Raw genomic sequence first — 17,210 nt, 5'->3', positions numbered from 1 at the left:
TGGAAAATTAACTGTAGTATTATATGACATACAACACATCTGAGGTGCAAATTTGTGGAGAGGAGAGATTGCATTGAACCTGTTGTGTATGGTGCACATTTTGTTGCAGTGCTGGGATGATGTCATCCAGATTTCAAAATAAGTGGTCTAGTAATGAAACTCTCATCAGTTTTAATATTTAAAAATAAACATGCCTGAAAAAGGAAGCTGAATTAGGACTTTCAATTAAATTGCAAAAATGTTCGTTTTGCACATTCACTGCAGATGACACTTAAAAGCACGGTGTTAGTAGCTCTTATTGACCTTTGTGTCAGCCACAGTGAATATGTTGAAGGTTTTAAAGTAACAAAGTAGTTGTTGACATTCAGGTATTAATGGATGACAGCAGCAAACAGCAGTGAAATAATGTGAATTACTTAAACCAGGAATTAAACAAGTCTACATAGCTTTGAACACAGTCAAAAAATGGTTGGTTCAAATGGCTCTGAGCACTATGGGATTTAACTTCTGAGGTCATCAGTCCCCTAGAACTTAGAACTACGTAAACCTAACTAACCTAAGGACATCACACACATCCATGCCCAAGGTGGGATACGAACCTGCGACCGTAGTGGTCGCATGGTTCCAGACTGTAGCGCCTAGAACAGCTCGGCCACCCCAGCCGGCGAACAGTCATTTCAAACTTGTTATTCACTGCATATTTGTATGCTATAACTAATACAGCAACCTTTTATTTTCTCATCTTTGATCTGGGACACGTGTCACATCTTACTTGTTTTCCCAGAGCAACTCTAGGTTTACAAGATCCACGTTTCAGAATTCTGGTAATTGCTAGTCCTACCTCATGCTGAAAGTGTGGGTTGATAGCTGTCTCTTCAGATATGATTGCATCAAGTGCCATTTCAGAAACTTGAAGCAAAAATGTGATTATTCAATTTTCTGTCAGTGATGAATATATCACTAATGATAGATCTATTCATGCTGGTATAGAACAGTGCAGGGACATCTTCTGGAACACCTGCTGGGTAGACTAAACTGTGCACTTCACATCCAGTGCATCAATTTCTTCGTAGGTAGTATCATAGTACACTACTATCTCAGACTTGATTGTTGCGATGCTCAGCAGCATTATGCCTCGAAGACACTAAACTAACAGCCTTCTTAAGTTTTTTGAATGAAGGATATAAGTAAGTAACATACCCAAAAACAATTAAGTTTTACATTTTGCTGTCAGGAACTCTTTTGGAATCTTTCCTTTTATTATTATTTTGTACATGTGTGGCCTTTTTGTTTCCTCTTCCCAGCTTGACAAGCTCATCTGATTTGCTTAATGGGGATATTTATGGTAACAAAACAAAAAACAAAAAAAAAAATAAAAAAAAATGTGGATACAATGCAACCAGCAAACCAAGATCATCCTCCAAAACTTTACGAGCCTAGGAAATAAGCACAATGATTTGGCATGTTTTACCTCCCCATGAACCATGGACCTTGCCATTGGTGGGGAGGCTTGCGTGCCTCAGCAATACAGATAGCCGTACCGTAGGTACAACCACAACGGAGGGGTATCTGTTGAGAGGCCAGACAAACGTGTGGTTCCTGAACAGGGGCAGCAGCCTTTTCAGTAGTTGCAAGGGCAACAGTCTGGATGATTGACTGATCTGGCCTTGTAACAATAACCAAAACGGCCTTGCTGTGCTGGTACTGCGAACGGCTGAAAGCAAGGGGAAACTACAGCCGTAATTTTTCCCGAGGGCATGCAGCTTTACTGTATGATTAAATGATGATGGCGTCCTCTTGGGTAAAATATTCCGGAGGTAAAATAGTCCCCCATTCGGATCTCCGGGCGGGGACTACTCAAGAGGATGTCGTTATCAGGAGAAAGAAAACTGGCGTTCTACGGATCGGAGCGTGGAATGTCAGGCCCCTTAATTGGGCAGGTAGGTTAGGAAATTTGAAAAGGGAAATGGATAGGTTAAAGTTAGATATAGTGGGAATTAGTGAAGTTCGGTGGCAGGAGGAACAAGACTTCTGGTCAGGTGACTACAGGGTTATAAACACAAAGTCAAATAGGGGTAATGCAGGAGTAGGTTTAATAATGAATAGGAAAATAGGAACGCGGGTAAGCTACTACAAACAGCTTAGTGAACGCATTATTGTGGCCAAGATAGATACGAAGCCCACACCTACTACAGTAGTACAAGTTTATATGCCAACTAGCTCTGCAGATGACGCAGAAATTGAAGAAATGTATGATGAAATAAAAGAAATTATTTAGATAGTGAAGGGAGACGAAAATTTAATAGTCATGGGTGACTGGAATTCGAGTGTAGGAAAAGGGAGAGAAGGAAATGTAGTAGGTGAATATGGATTGGGGCTAAGTAATGAAAGAGGAAGCCGCCTGCTAGAATTTTACACAGAGCACAACTTAATCATAGCTAACACTTGGTTTAAGAATCATGATAGAAGGTTGTATACATGGAAGAACACTGGAGACACTAAAAGGTATCAAATAGATTATCTAATGGTAAGACAGAGATTTAGGAACCAGGTTTTAAATTGTAAGACATTTCCAGGGGCAGATGCGGACTCTGACCACAATCTATTGGTTATGACCTGTAGATTAAAACTGAAGAAACTGCAAAAAGGTGGGAATTTAAGGAGATGGGACCTGGATAAACTGAAAGAACCAGAGGTAGTACAGAGTTTCTGGGAGAGCATAAGGGAACAATTGACAGGAATGGGGGAAAGAAATACAGTAGAAGAAGAATGGGTAGCTTTGAGGGATGAAGTAGTGAAGGCAGCAGAGGATCAAGTAGGTAAAAAGACGAGGGCTAGTAGAAATCCTTGGGTAACAGAAGAAATATTGAATTCAATTGATGAAAGGAGAAAATATAAAAATGCAGTAAATGAAGCAGGCAAAAAGGAATACAAACGTCTCAAAAATGAGATCGACAGGAAGTGCAAAATGGCTAAGCAGGGATGGCTAGAGGACAAATGTAAGGATGTAGAGGCATATATCACTAGGGGTAAGATAGATACTGCCTACAGGAAAATTAAAGAGACCTTTGGAGATAAGAGAACCACTTGTATGAACATCAAGAGCTCTGATGGAAACCCAGTTCTAAGCAAAGAAGGGAAAGCAGAAAGGTGGAAGGAGTATATAGAGGGTCTATACAAGGGCGATGTACTTGAGGACAATATTATGGAAATGGAAGAGGATGTAGATAAAGATGAAATGGGAGATACGATACTGCGTGAAGAGTTTGACAGAGCACTGAAAGACCTGAGTCGAAACAAGGCCCCGGGAGTAGACAACATTCCATTGGAACTACTGACGGTCTTGGGAGAGCCAGTCCTGACAAAACTCTACCATCTGGTGAGCAAGATGTATGAAACATGCGAAATACCCTCAGACTTCAAGAAGAATATAATAATTCCAATCCCAAAGAAAGCAAGTGTTGACAGATGTGACAATTACCGAACAATCAGTTTAATAAGCCACAGCTGCAAAATACTAACACGAATTCTTTACAGACGAATGGAAAAACTAGTAGAAGCCGACCTCGGGGAAGACCAGTTTGGATTCCGTAGAAATACTGGAACACGTGAGGCAATATTGACCTTACGACTTCTCTTAGAAGAAAGATTAAGGAAAGGCAAACCTACGTTTCTACCATTTGTAGACTTAGAGAAAGCTTTTGACAATGTTGACTGGAATACTCTCTTTCAAATTCTAAAGGTGGCAGGGGTAAAATACAGGGCTCGAAAGGCTATTTACAATTTGTACAGAAACCAGATGGCAGTTATAAGAGTCGAGGGACATGAAAGGGAAGCAGTGGTTGGGAAGGGAGTAAGACAGGGTTGTAGCCTCTCCCCGATGTTATTCAATCTGTATATTGAGCAAGCAGTAAAGGAAACAAAAGAAAAATTCGGAGTAGGTATTAAAATCCATGGAGAAGAAATAAAAACTTTGAGGTTCGCCGATGACATTGTAATTCTGTCAGAGACAGCAAAGGACTTGGAAGAGCAGTTGAACGGAATGGATGGTGTCTTGAAGGGAGGATATAAGATGAACATCAACAAAGGCAAAACGAGGATAATGGAATGTAGTCGAATTAAGTCGGGTGATGTTGAGGGTATTAGATTAGGAAATGAGACACTTAAAGTAGTAAAGGAGTTTTGCTATTTGGGGAGCAAAATAACTGATGATGGTCGAAGTAGAGAGGATATAAAATGTAGACTGGCAATGGCAAGGAAAGCGTTTCTGAAGAAGAGAAATTTGTTAACATCGAGTATAGATTTAAGTGTCAGGAAGTCATTTCTGAAAATATTTGTATGGAGTGTAGCCATGTATGGAAGTGAAACATGGACGGTAAACAGTTTGGACAAGAAGAGAATAGAAGCTTTCGAAATGTGGTGCTACAGAAGAATGCTGAAGATTAGATGGGTAGATCACATAACTAATGAGGAGGTGCTGAATAGGATTGGGGAGAAGAGGAGTTTGTGGCACAACTTGACCAGAAGAAGGGATCGGTTGGTAGGACATGTTCTGAGGCATCAAGGGATCACCAATTTAGTATTGGAGGGCAGCGTGGAGGGTAAAAATCGTAGGGGGAGACCAAGAGATGAATACACTAAGCAGATTCAGAAGGATGTAGGTTGCAGTAGGTACTGGGAGATGAAGAAGCTTGCGCAGGATAGAATAGCATGGAGGGCTGCATCAAACCAGTCTCAGGACTGAAGACCACAACAACAACAACAGCATGTTTTAATAAACCAGATGTTTCAGTTATTACTGAGCACTGGTATACCAAAAAAAGAATCTTATTATGCACCCATTAACAAAGAATTTCTGCTCATCTTTCAGTAGGGATATCAAACCTTATGGTGATGTTGCAAAAAGTGGCAATAATTGGTGCTCAAAGATGTAATTCCTTACGTGTTGAAGGTGTTACTGAACTTTCTGCGACAAGCTATAGATGGGAAAGGAAACATAATTTTAGATATAGAAAGACCTCCATCTGAAAGTACAGATATTTTTTTAGCTAATCTCTATCAGTTGCTTGTAGAGAGAGATAGTAAACACTCTGGGAAAACAGCTGGGTAATTATGCTGATAATTGTTCAAAGTTTAATTAAACCTTATCTAACACAAATCAGTTTTCACTCTTAAGGATGGTGAGTGACACACACAGATCTGACATTGCCGATATGTAATACAGGGTACCCAGGACTTTGTACTGGGATACTTTTGTTGATTTATGTAAATGACAAAATACTGCTCCCCAAATTCAAGGATAGTTCTGTATGCCGATGCTACATCCATTGCACGCAAGTGTAAAGATCGTGAGCAACTACAAAAACTATGAAACTGTATTACAAATGAAATAATTCGGTATTTCTATGAAAATCATCTCATTGTCAGCACAAGATTGCAGCAGTAACGGATTTTCACCCCACAAGACAGATTTTGAAATTCAGTTGTGCACTGGAACTGATATTGTCATCAAAGAAAACTACTGCTTGGTTACAGTTAAACTTTCTATATTTAACATGTTATAATGTGGAAACTAATTACCATACAAGAACATAACTTGGTAGCATTAATGTCAAGGACATGGGGAAGAGAAATAATGCAGAATCAATTCAATTGAAACACTTAATGTGCTGCTACAGTACACCATACCATTCAGTACCATTACTGATGATGGTGATGGAGGCTGTTATGAAAAGCTTGCAGTTTTATTCAAATCTGATGTGGCAAGTCAACAGAACTTTTTATCCATGTGAGTAAAAGTATTGTGTAAAATCGATAGCGCAGCTTCTTACAGAAGTCTCTTCAGGGCCCTTCGGAGTCTTTCACTTACATGTCAACATATTTACTCCCTAATAGTATTTGTTGTCCATAATAGGGGTAATTTTACTCCGTTCTGTTAAATGAACTTGCAAAATACTGGAAGTAAAAACAATGTCCATGAAGACTATACATCCATGCCTACGATTCAGAATGGAATTTCACATTTGGATCGAAAGTCTTCAGTAGGTTGCTGCTAGCCATCAGGCAGAAAACTGAATATCCTAAGATATTAAAAAAAATACAAAATAAAAAAATTATTTTATTAGTCTCTCCTTCTATAATTATAATTAAATGTAATGTTTCGACTCAAGGATGCATATGCTAGTTAACACTACGGTTCAAATTAACAGGATTTTAATTTTATCATTTTATGCAGGGCTGACAGTACTCATTGCTTTGTACGAAGTATGAGAGAAAAACAGAACTTGAATAAAAAAAAAAAACATTTCTAGCTGTCACGGTCATTACTTCCTTCCTCTGTGAAGATGAATATCTTTTGTGACTGAAAATGAGGGGAAGATCACTTACACCACCCGTATAGAACACTTATGTGACACATCATGAGTATTGCTCCAATGTTTGAGATCCACGTCAGATTTAAGCAACACACTGAATCAACTCTGAGGTTGGACGCTAGATAGGTTACCAGTAGTTTCAAACTATGTGCGAGTATTATGAAGATGCTTGGCAAACTCATGTGAGGATTGCTGGAGGAGAAACAATGTTCTTTTTTTATAACACTATTGAGAAAATTTAGAGGGCATGAGAAAACAGGGCTCAGATAGTAGATAGCCTTTCTTCCCTCTCTCTATTTGCGAGTGGAACAGGAAAGAGTGATTTGTAGTGGTACAAGGTACCCTCCACCAGGTACCATTTGGTTGCTTGTGTAGTATGTATATACATCAAAATACGGAAGTTAATTGTGACTGCTTACTACATTAAGAAGTAATAGTTGAACTAACCTAAAGCTTCGTGATTTACTTTAAATGTTTTCTCCCACTGATACACTCTGACAGTCAGTGACTTGCATCTATAGCAGTCTTACAATTTGGAGATGTCAGTATTGCTTAAATCTATTAATATTCCCTCAGTGAGCTCTTTTTATCTTAAGATCACATAAACTGGATTTTTGAGAAACTACACACAGGAAGATGGCATATAGCTGTTTACAGAAAAACGATAAAAATTTAAGCATATCGGTAACAGACACTGGGCAAGAGCACATATCTGGGCTAGAGCACTATACTGGATTCCGCCCCCTTTCCCCCCCCCCCCTCCCCCCATTTTCGCTAGAAACCTTGGCTGGAGTTATAAATTTATTTGTATCATAGTCTAAGGTATAGATTAGGGTGAAAAAGAGATCATTTCGTTGACAGTTGTGGAACACAGCGAATGAGAAATAAAGGTTGTGGTAACAGACAGACGTGTGGCTTTGCCTAATATTTGTTTGCGGCATATTTAAATGTATTTTTCCCACATTTAACGCATTTCTCATAATTAAAAAAATAATAAAACTTCTAGGTCATCCACAAAAACATATATTAGAAAATGAATAAGCATCCGACGTGTTTTGATGCATATTACGTACAGGTTGTGGTAACAGACAGACGTGTGGCTTTGCCTAATATTTGTTTGCGGCATATTTAAATGTATTTTTCCCACATTTAACGCATTTCTCATAATTAAAAAAATAATAAAACTTCTAGGTCATTCACAAAAACATATATTAGAAAATGAATAAGCATCCGACGTGTTTTGATGCATATTACGTACAGATATCGTACACAAACTGGAAAAATGCAATGGGCGTTCCACTACGTATCCTTTACCATATTTGATTCGTTTTTCCGCATTTGCTACTGCTGGTATGGGTTCAAAGACAAATTCGTGCTGCAAACGTCTCAGTGGTAGTTAGTCTACATTAGTAAGCTGCAGTTAATGTGTTAAAAACATTTAGACACATTGTCCTCAATGCGTAATATGTGTTATGCTATAAATCACTCTGCCTTTCGACCAATAATTTGTAATCAGTTGGCTTCAATCAATCACGTAAGACTCTAATATGTAACTTTGACTACGCTGCGGATTATTATGTCACTATAATCGAGATTATTCGCATTCAAATCTTCTTTCTACATTTAATTTTGTTAACGCAAGATTCATTCAAACAATCCGTATTGATTTGACGTTCCAAAACAACAGCTGAAGGCAGGTCTGTATAAACGCTGTTTTGACGCCACTTACGTCAACAGAGTTGTTAACAGGGCTAGTCACCAGGCAGCGCTGTCACGCTTTCAGCCTTTCTGATGACGTCATGAAGCGATTCCTCGGGGCCCGCGAGACGCACGTTATGATGGTACGCTACTTTAGTTGATGCATCTTTGACTCAATAAAGTGAAACCAACAAAAACTTATTTTTTTATTTTTGCTGATTTATCCCATCTAATATAAGTCATAAATTAAGCTGATGATTCACAATGTGGTTGGAAAATAATTTGTGCATAATGCTGCTAATATTACATTCAGTTCTATCTGATAATAACCCACGTCACTGGTGTTTTTGTTTTCTGTCAGTAGTTTCACAAATGTAATTATGGACAAAAACTACAGTGAAAGACTTTTTCTTTCCTTTTTTATTTATACAAATATCTTACGTATGAAGTTTTTAGTTTAAATTACATTCTTATATGCTACATTTGATATCTGGTTGTGTGGCGCCTACAAATATTTATATTTTCTGCTTGTCCAATACATGAAAACGCAATGTAGTTCTGACTCTTTTCAATTTTATCAATTAATTTGGCTTGCTTTTGCCTGAACACTGCTCAGTTATTTCGTGTCGGCCAGATAGTGTTTGCCTATGCTGTAACTCATGCTTCATCTGCTTCCACGATGAATTACTCGTAAATGTTATAAACAAACCGAGTTGGCCGTGTATCCTGACATAAGTCATAGCACCTTGTGCATGCTCGTGCATATGTGTGGGACTGCCAGTGAACATAGAAGGCAAAATTACTAATCGCCCTAGATTTTCAACATTTGCGTCATTGGCTAGCCCATCGCATAAATGAATATATTCATCTAAGTTTTTTGTGTTGACGAAGGTAGAGCAACCTTTCTGACTCTATTTTTGCATACATATCGACAATAAACTGGTGAAACAATGTATTCGTTTTGTGTGTCCGTTATATGACATGCATAAAACATTTCTGAAATGACTTTTTTACTTGTTGGACTACCTGATTACAGGTCAACTTGGTGTCGATATGCTGCACTGTAGTGCTCCTTCCTCTTTCGCTGTGTCACAATATCACAATAACTAATTTCACTGCCCACAATTTTACAGCCAGTTCGTTTGATTGAGGTGCATTGAACCATCTTCCATTCTCGCCTCTTAGTCCCTTATCACCTTGAATTACTATTTTGCAATTATCTGTTGCCATTTTTTGATTTGGTCTTTAAACATTCACACCAATTCATTATTTTTATGTAGGAAGCGTTGTTGATCCTGGATTATACATCTCGATGCAATCCAGTGATGTTCACAGAACACTGATCGGCTTCATCATCTTCATTTCCAATAAAGTAAACTTGTAAAAACCTCGGCGTTACGCTTGGAAATGGTAACAACGTCTCAATTGTATGATGCACTTGTCTTTCGATTCTGAACACCAGATTAAATCCTTTGTCCTCGGTTTTGCTTCAGTGTGCACATTCATGTGCATCAACAATAATGGAAAACAAGAAATGTCATTCAGACAGATCTGCGCACAAACGAACTGTTTGCTTTGATGTACTGACACACTGCAGATCTTGTTCATTGTTGTGCAGAGCATCACAGTTTGCTCTCCACATTGGCCATTCCACATTTCACAGAACACCTTCTTTTAGGTTTGTGCAGCAGAGCGCAGCTGGTATGGACGCAGTTTAAGAAGTTTCAACCTGCAGTATGCGTAAAGTATGACAAAATACTAATAAAATTTAAGTCTTGTAATAATAATTTCATAATATATTCACTGTGAATGAGCACACCATAGAACTTATGAAACATAAATAAGTCATTATTTGCAGTGTGAAAGCTGTAACAGAAAAATAAAAAAAGCTGGCTATTTCACTTACTTCCATTCAATAGTGTCGTATGTTATCATATTGTGGATCAATCACTCAAATCATATTAGAGCTTTCTTCACCAACAATTGAACATAATGAATTATTTGCACTGTGAATTCAACATCAAACAAAAGATTATAATTGAAAAATCTGTGGTGTCACCGCTAGACACCACACTTGCTAGGTGGTAGCCTTTAAATCGGCTGCGGTCCATTAGTATACGTCGGACCCGCGTGTCGCCACTGTCAGTGATAGCAGACCGAGCGCCACCACACAGGGCAGGTCTAGAGAGACGTCCTGGCACTCGCCCCAGTTGTACAGCCGACGTTCATAGCAATGGTTCACTGACAGATACGCTCTCATTTGCCGAGACGATAGTTAGCATAGCCTTCAGCTACATTTGCTACGACCTAGCAAGGCGCCGTATTCAATTGATAATTAATATTATGAAGAATGTACCATAACGAGAGATGTTCTACAATTGTGGATTAAAGTTAAGTATTCTACCAGTTACCTCCTGTTTTGCTAGTCTTATTTCTCTGACCTGTTCCAGACCTAACGCCAGTCAGCGTGTAATTAAATGCGTGCATTTCGGCCTCCTCTAGCAACACAGTGTTGGCGCTTCTGCCAACACTACAAATTGGCGACTCGGATACAAACGGTCTCCTTTATATTGCACTAATTTACTTGTGTCATGGCTTCACCACAATCTCCAGATGTACTGTCCGAAATTTATCGCTTGCAGAATCAGCAGACGCAGGCCTTATTGGATGCCCTTGGCCAGCTCGTCCAGGGTCAACGTGCAATGCAAACCGATGCGTCAACCGCCGCTCCACCGCTACCGCAGCCACAACATGCAGTTGCACCGCCTTTTCGTCAGTTTGATGCGGCACTGGAAAGCTGGACGGAGTGGTCCCGCCAATTTGGATTCCATCTCGTCACCTACAGAATTCAAGGTAATGAGCGGCAGCCTCACTTATTATCGTGTGTCGGCGTCCAGACGTACAGAGTGATAGTGAAATTGTTTCCCCGACGCGACGTAGCAACTCTGTCCTACGAAGAAATTTTGTAGGCATTAGATGCATATTTCAAGGAATCCGTCAATGTCGTTGCAAAAAGGTATACTTTCTTTCGTACCAAATGTACGGCCGGTCAGACTAATAGGGAGTGGGTTGCAACTTTGCAAGGCCTTACAAGGGATTGTGCTTTTGAGTGTGAATGTGGACTCCCTTATTCAGATACTATGGTACGTGATGCAATTGCACAGAACGTTTCTGATGTTCGTATAAGGGAGCAAATTTTGAAACTAGTCAATCCCTCCCTTCAACAAGTGATAGACATATTGGATAGGCAAGACACACTTGACTTTGCTCAGGAATCTTTTGAAACTTCGCCAGCCGTGTGTCACATTAACCGGCCCGCCGGGCGCGCTGCACGGAACAGTAAACAGCCCTCACGCCCGTCCGCGCAGCCGCGTGTGCCGCCCAAGCAGGCAAATGCAGTGCTAAAATCATGCCCGCGGTGTGCTACTAGACATTCGCGTGAGAATTGCCTGTCACGCCAAGCTATTTGCTTTTTCTGTAATAAAAACGGACATGTTCAGAGTGTTTGCCAGAAAAAGCTCAGATCGGACACTCACAACGATTCCAGGCCCTTTGCTTTGCGCCAGAATCGAACCAAGAATACTCAGGCTCGTGAACCTTCGCCCATGGACATTCATGTAGTTCAATCCACTCCGCCCAGTGCCACTCTCTCTAACAGTGACTGTGTTTGTCCCACCAATAGTGTGCGTCGACATCGACGGAAATCACGTCAAGTCGCAAGTGATTCTGTACCAGTGTCAGTTCAAATTGCACGACACAGTCGCTCTTGTCGTCAGCAGGACAATAAACGTTTTGTAGACTTGGACATTCATGGCAACGTGATCCCATTCCAGCTCGATACCGGAGCTGCAGTTTCATTGATCAATAAAGACACGTACAAACAACTGGGTGCACCTGCGTTGCGTGCCGCAAATGTTATGTTAAATAGTTATTCAGGTCAGAATATCCCTGTGTTAGGACAGTGCAGCCTTCTTGCAACATACAAGGGACAAACAAAACTTGTGTCATTTTACGTCCTTCGTTCTTCTTCTGCAGTGAACTTGTTTGGTTTGGATTTATTTCAGTTGTTTAACTTGTCTATAGTCAATCAGGTCCTATCAGTGAACCAGACTGTGCCTTCAGCCAGTGTTTCTAGTCTATGTGAAGAATTTGCAGACATTTTTGCACCGGGCCTTGGTTGCGCTAAGAACTATAAAGCACATTTGGAACTGAAAGTAAACGCGCAACCGAAATTTTTCAGAGCGCACAATGTTCCCCACGCATTGCGTGATGAGGTCGCAAGAACCTTACACGATTTGGAGTCACAAGGTGTGATTGAACGTGTGCAGGCTTCTCTCTGGGCATTACCCTTAGTAATTTTGCCAAAACCTTCCGGAAAATTGAGACTTTGTATGGACTTAAAGGCAACAGTGAATCCACAACTAGTGATTGCAACTTTTCCGTTACCCCGCCCGGAAGATCTTTTTGACAAACTGTGCCCGGGTAAATATTTTTCGACACTGGACCTAGCAGATGCGTACTTGCAAATACCAGTGGAAGAAGAATCCCAGCGCGTTTTGGTGGTTAACACGCATCTTGGTTTGTACCGATTCAAAAGACTGCCATTCGGGTGTGCATCCACCCCTGCATTGTTTCAGCAATTTCTGCAAACTGTTTGTGCGTCGGTCCCTACTGCAGCAAACTATCTGGACGATATTGTGATCTCTGGAAAAACGGAAGAAGAACATTTAGCCAACCTCCGAACATTATTTCAGGTCTTGCGACAAAATGGTCTTCGCTTGCGGAAGGACAAATGTGAGTTTTTTGCTCGTGACTTACCATATTTGGGACATGTAATCAATGCTCAAGGCATACATCCCAGTCCCGAGCACCTCCGTGCCATACAGGACTTTCCTTCGCCGCAGAATTTGAAGCAGCTACAGAGTGTGCTGGGTAAAATTAATCATTACAACCGATATATTCCCCATCCCTCTTCCATTTCAGCTCCGCTTCATCGCTTACGCCGTAAAGGTGTTCCGTTCGTCTGGACGACGGAATGCGAACGCGCCTTTCGCCAGTTGAAATCGGCGTTGCTTTCAAATACTTGCCTTACGCCATTCGATCCCCAGAAACCCCTTTTGTTGATGGTAGATGCATCGGATTTCGGGATCGGTGCTGTGCTTGTGCACAAAGATGGCTCGCATGATCGCACTATTGCCTTTGCGTCCAAATTGCTCTCGTCTGCGCAAAGAAATTATTCCCAGATAGAGAAAGAAGCTTTGGCTCTCGTATTTGGTGTTACTAAGTTTCATGATTTCTTATATGGTCGTCACTTTACCATCATCACAGACCACAAACCTTTGACATCGCTTTTTCATCTGAACAAGCCTGTACCTCCACGTACAGCGCAGAAATTCATTCGCTGGTCTATTTTCCTCTCGCAGTATCGCTATGATATCTTGTATTGGTCCACTGCTAAGCATGGAAACGCCAATGCGTTGTCCCGTTTGCCTGTTGCTGAGGATAGAGCATTCGATTGTTCCGAACTTGCTTGCATGTTCATTGATTCGGAAATCGATGAGGTGGTCGAATCGTTTCCGATTGATTTTCGTCGTGTAGCTACAGCCACAGCTGCTGACCCTGTCCTCGCTACCGTTTTGCGTTTTGTTGCTACACAATGGCCCTTGTCAAAGTCACGGATCGAGGATCCGTTGGTTCACCGATTTTTTGCTCACAGGGAGAGACTTTTTGTACAACGTGGTGTTTTGCTGTTGCGTTCTGATAATGATCAGTCCAGGGTCGTGGTCCCACGTTCGTTACAGTCCTCTGTCTTACGGCTTCTCCACCAAGGACATTGGGGTATAGTGCGAACGAAACAACTTGCTCGTCAGCACTGTACTTGGTTCGGAATCGATGCTGCGATTACGAATATGTGCTCTTCTTGCATGGCGTGTGCCGAACTACAATCCGCACCACCGCGAAAATTCTTTGCCTGGCCACTTCCCCTTGGCAACGCTTACACATAGATTTTGCTGGTCCATTCTGGAATGCTCGATGGTCGGTTGTTGTCGACTCATTCAGTAATTTTCCTTTTGTTGTCCGGATGTCTTCCACGACGTCATCTGCAACCATCCAAGCGTTCCAGAATGAGATTTTCACTCTGCAGCGGAGTGTGCGCTGATATGAAACTTCCTGGCAGATTAAAACTGCGTGCCCGACCGAGACTCGAACTCGGGACCTTTGCCTTTCGCGGGCAAGTGCTCTACCAACTGAGCTACCGAAGCACGACTCACGCCCGGTACTCACAGCTTTACTTCTGCCAGTACCCCGTCTCCTACCTTCCAAACTTTACAGAAGCTCTCCTGCGAACCTTGCAGAACTAGCACTCCTGAAAGAAAGGATATTGCGGAGACATGGCTTAGCCACAGCCTGGGGGATGTTTCCAGAATGAGATTTTCACTCTGCAGCGGAGTGTGCGCTGATATGAAACTTCCTGGCAGATTAAAACTGCGTGCCCGACCGAGACTCGAACTCGGGACCTTTGCCTTTCGCGGGCAAGTGCTCTACCAACTGAGCTACCGAAGCACGACTCACGCCCGGTACTCACAGCTTTACTTCTGCCACTACCTCGTCTCCTACCTTCCAAACTTTACAGAAGCTCTCCTGCGAACCTGCACTCCGCTGCAGAGTGAAAATCTCATTCTGGAAACATCCCCCAGGCTGTGGCTAAGCCATGTCTCCGCAATATCCTTTCTTTCAGGAGTGCTAGTTCTGCAAGGTTCGCAGGAGAGCTTCTGTAAAGTTTGGAAGGTAGGAGACGGGGTACTGGCAGAAGTAAAGCTGTGAGTACCGGGCGTGAGTCGTGCTTCAGTAGCTCAGTTGGTAGAGCACTTGCCCGCGAAAGGCAAAGGTCCCGAGTTCGAGTCTCGGTCGGGCACGCAGTTTTAATCTGCCAGGAAGTTTCATATCAGCGCACACTCCGCTGCAGAGTGAAAATCTCATTCTGGAAACATCCCCCAGGCTGTGGCTAAGCCATGTCTCCGCAATATCCTTTCTTTCAGGAGTGCTAGTTCTGCTAGGTTCGCAGGAGAGCTTCTGTAAAGTTTGGAAGGTAGGAGACGAGGTACTGGCAGAAGTAAAGCTGTGAGTACCGGGCGTGAGTCGTGCTTCGGTAGCTCAGTTGGTAGAGCACTTGCCCGCGAAAGGCAAAGGTCCCGAGTTCGAGTCTCGGTCGGGCACACAGTTTTAATCTGCCAGGAAGTTTCATATCAGCGCACACTCCGCTGCAGAGTGAAAATCTCATTCTGGAAACATCCCCCAGGCTGTGGCTAAGCCATGTCTCCGCAATATCCTTTCTTTCAGGAGTGCTAGTTCTGCAAGGTTCGCAGGAGAGCTTCTGTAAAGTTTGGAAGGTAGGAGACGGGGTACTGGCAGAAGTAAAGCTGTGAGTACCGGGCGTGAGTCGTGCTTCGGTAGCTCAGTTGGTAGAGCACTTGCCCGCGAAAGGCAAAGGTCCCGAGTTCGAGTCTCGGTCGGGCACGCAGTTTTAATCTGCCAGGAAGTTTCATCCAAGCGTTATCCGCTATTTTTGTATTGAAGGTCTTCCACAGACTATTGTTTCCGACAATGGCCCACAATTCATGTCCGCAGAATATCAGTCATTCTGCAAGGCCAATGGTATTCAACATCTGACATCCGCACCGTTTTCGCCTCAGTCAAACGGTGCCGCTGAACGATTGGTCAGGACTTTCAAGTCCCAGATGTTGAAGTTGAAAGAGTCACATTCTCGGGAGGACGCGTTATTGCTCTTCTTGTCCTCGTATCGCTCTCAGCCCAGAGATGGTCGATCGCCGGCTGAGTTGCTCCACGGTCGTCCTCATCGAACCTTGATGTCTTTGCTACATCCGCCGCATCAGGTTCCTGTGCAACGGCAGCCACCTGCTTTTGCTCCAGTCGACGTTGTATATTATCGCAACTATCGAGGTTCACGGCGTTGGCTCGCAGGGCGCATTCTTCGCTGCCTCGGCCGCGCTATGTATCTGGTTTTGGGGGCCTCTGGTGAGGTGCGTCGGCATCTCAATCAGCTGCGCCTCTGTCGTCGCACGGGTTCTGCCGCCCCCAGTCTGCTTTCAGCGACGGTGCCGTCCGGTCAGCGCCCTGGGGACCCATCTACTGGCTCGCCTCATCCCCAGGTGTTACCGACGCTGCCTTCCATTTTGCCACATGGCGACGCGCCGCCGCCGCCGCCGCCGCCGCCGCCGCCGCCGCCGCCTGTTCTCCCGCCGGCGACGCCCGCAGTGGACGCTTCGCTGCGACCGCCGGGCGCCTCCCTGAGTCACGCGCCGCCGATCGCTTCCCGTGACCAGCTGTCCTCTGACATGGAACTCTTGCCCGCTCCGGACCAGATGTCGTCTTCGCCCGTCGGGTACCCCGACGCAATGGAGGTCGACCCTTCGGCCCCTCCTGTCTCTCTATGGGCGCATACACCACATGTTGGCGTGCACCCTGGACTAGGTTTTCAGGTGTTTCCTAGCTCCCCTCGGACCGAATGGCCGGGTGCAGGTGGCACAGCCTCGACTGTTGTTAGGCTCCCCACCTCGTCGCATACGTCAACATGGGGTCCTCCCCACGGCGGGCGGAAGCCTTATAACACAACCGTTCGCCGATTTGCGGGGGAGGAATGTGGTGTCACCGCCAGACACCACACTTGCTAGGTGGTAGCCTTTAAATCGGCCGCGGTCCATTAGTATACGTCGGACCCGCGTGTCGCCACTGTCAGTGATAGCAGACCGAGCGCCACCACACAGGGCAGGTCTAGAGAGACGTCCTGGCACTCGCCCCAGTTGTACAGCCGACGTTCATAGCAATGGTTCACTGACAGATACGCTCTCATTTGCCGAGACGATAGTTAGCATAGCCTTCAGCTACATTTGCTACGACCTAGCAAGGCGCCGTATTCAATTGATAATTAATATTATGAAGAATGTACCGTAACGAGAGATGTTCTACAATTGTGGATTAAAGTTAAGTATTCTACCAGTTACCTCCTGTTTTGCTAGTCTTATTTCTCTGACCTGTTCCAGACCTAACGCCAGTCAGCGTGTAATTAAACGCGTGCATTTCGGCCTCCTCTAGCAACACAGTGTTGGCGCTTCTGCC

At 43.3% G+C, this 17,210-nt stretch overlaps 3 non-coding genes across 3 annotated transcripts; 1 reads left to right on the top strand and 2 right to left on the bottom strand.

Moving 5' to 3' along the window:
- Window positions 1-14,258: 14,258 nt before the first annotated feature.
- Trnas-cga lies at window positions 14,259-14,335 on the bottom strand. Its single transcript has one exon. It is a non-coding gene; the product is annotated as a tRNA-Ser (tRNA).
- A 224-nt stretch (window positions 14,336-14,559) lies between these two features.
- Trnas-cga lies at window positions 14,560-14,636 on the bottom strand. Its single transcript has one exon. It is a non-coding gene; the product is annotated as a tRNA-Ser (tRNA).
- An 881-nt stretch (window positions 14,637-15,517) lies between these two features.
- On the top strand, window positions 15,518-15,594 carry Trnas-cga. Its single transcript has one exon. It is a non-coding gene; the product is annotated as a tRNA-Ser (tRNA).
- Window positions 15,595-17,210: the final 1,616 nt, after the last annotated feature.

This window comes from Schistocerca piceifrons, chromosome X, assembly GCF_021461385.2.
Source record: "Schistocerca piceifrons isolate TAMUIC-IGC-003096 chromosome X, iqSchPice1.1, whole genome shotgun sequence".
Taxonomy (NCBI): domain Eukaryota; kingdom Metazoa; phylum Arthropoda; class Insecta; order Orthoptera; family Acrididae; genus Schistocerca; species Schistocerca piceifrons.
This window is presented reverse-complemented; position numbering and strand designations above follow the sequence as displayed.